The following is an 837-nucleotide window of genomic DNA, read 5'->3' on the forward strand; positions in this document are numbered from 1 at the left end:
ATAGTTCCCTTGCTATTTTTTTGTTAAGTGGAGTCATTGTTCCTCTGGTACTAATTTCGCATCGCACCATTTGTTGCTCTAGAAATAGCAAAACAAGAGAAGTAGGTTCGTGTGATTATAAATATGGAGCAATAGGTGGGAACTGAAGCCGCTTCTGGTATTTCTCACCAAAATGGCCATGGCCTCCGGGTCTGTCTCTCTGCAAAAGGCAGCACCCCTGAAGACACAGTGCCGCCTCAGGGATGTGTCTGAGCTCCTGAGCTGAGCTCCTCTGCCTGCACAGGCTTTGTGAAAGGTTTCCATTTCAGAAATACAATGCCCTGATTTTAGTGTGAGTATTTCCCATGTTGGTTAAGTGATACTAAATCTTCAATAAATTATAGCTGGAAAATGTTTTTTGGAAAGCTGACTTTTATCTTCTTTCACACTAAGGCTAATTTTTAAATACAGCTAAACAAGGACTTAGGCCAATCCCTGAACCAAAAAGCAAGGTATGAACCTTAATTTACTGAACCTCAAACCTAACCTCATTTTTTAAAACTGAAGTGTTAACAACTCTTTTTTTTTTTTTTTTAACACATATGTCTAGTGAAGCAATAGCAGGAACCAACATTTCATGTTTTCTAAACGGAGTGAAGTGGCACTGCAAGGTATTTTTAAAATGGAACTTCACACTGGAGCTTCATGGATTCTGTCTCTGATTAACTTAGTGTCTTTGGGAAGTGGTGTGCCTTGGTGTGCCAGTGTCTGGAGTCCTCACCAACCTCTTGGACTCTGTTAAGTGGAAAAGGCCAAAATTTGTCTGAAGTAAAGAAATTATGTGTTTGTCTGTTTCAG

At 39.9% G+C, this 837-nt stretch overlaps 1 protein-coding gene across 2 annotated transcripts in view; it reads left to right on the forward strand.

Moving 5' to 3' along the window:
* Window positions 1-837, forward strand: part of NME7 (NME/NM23 family member 7) — a 222,994-nt gene that overhangs the window by 221,868 nt on the left and 289 nt on the right. The gene's annotated exons all lie outside the window — the stretch shown is intronic.

Source organism: Rhinopithecus bieti, unplaced genomic scaffold (genome assembly GCF_001698545.2).
Source record: "Rhinopithecus bieti isolate Rb0 unplaced genomic scaffold, ASM169854v2 scaffold_4101, whole genome shotgun sequence".
NCBI lineage: Eukaryota > Metazoa > Chordata > Mammalia > Primates > Cercopithecidae > Rhinopithecus > Rhinopithecus bieti.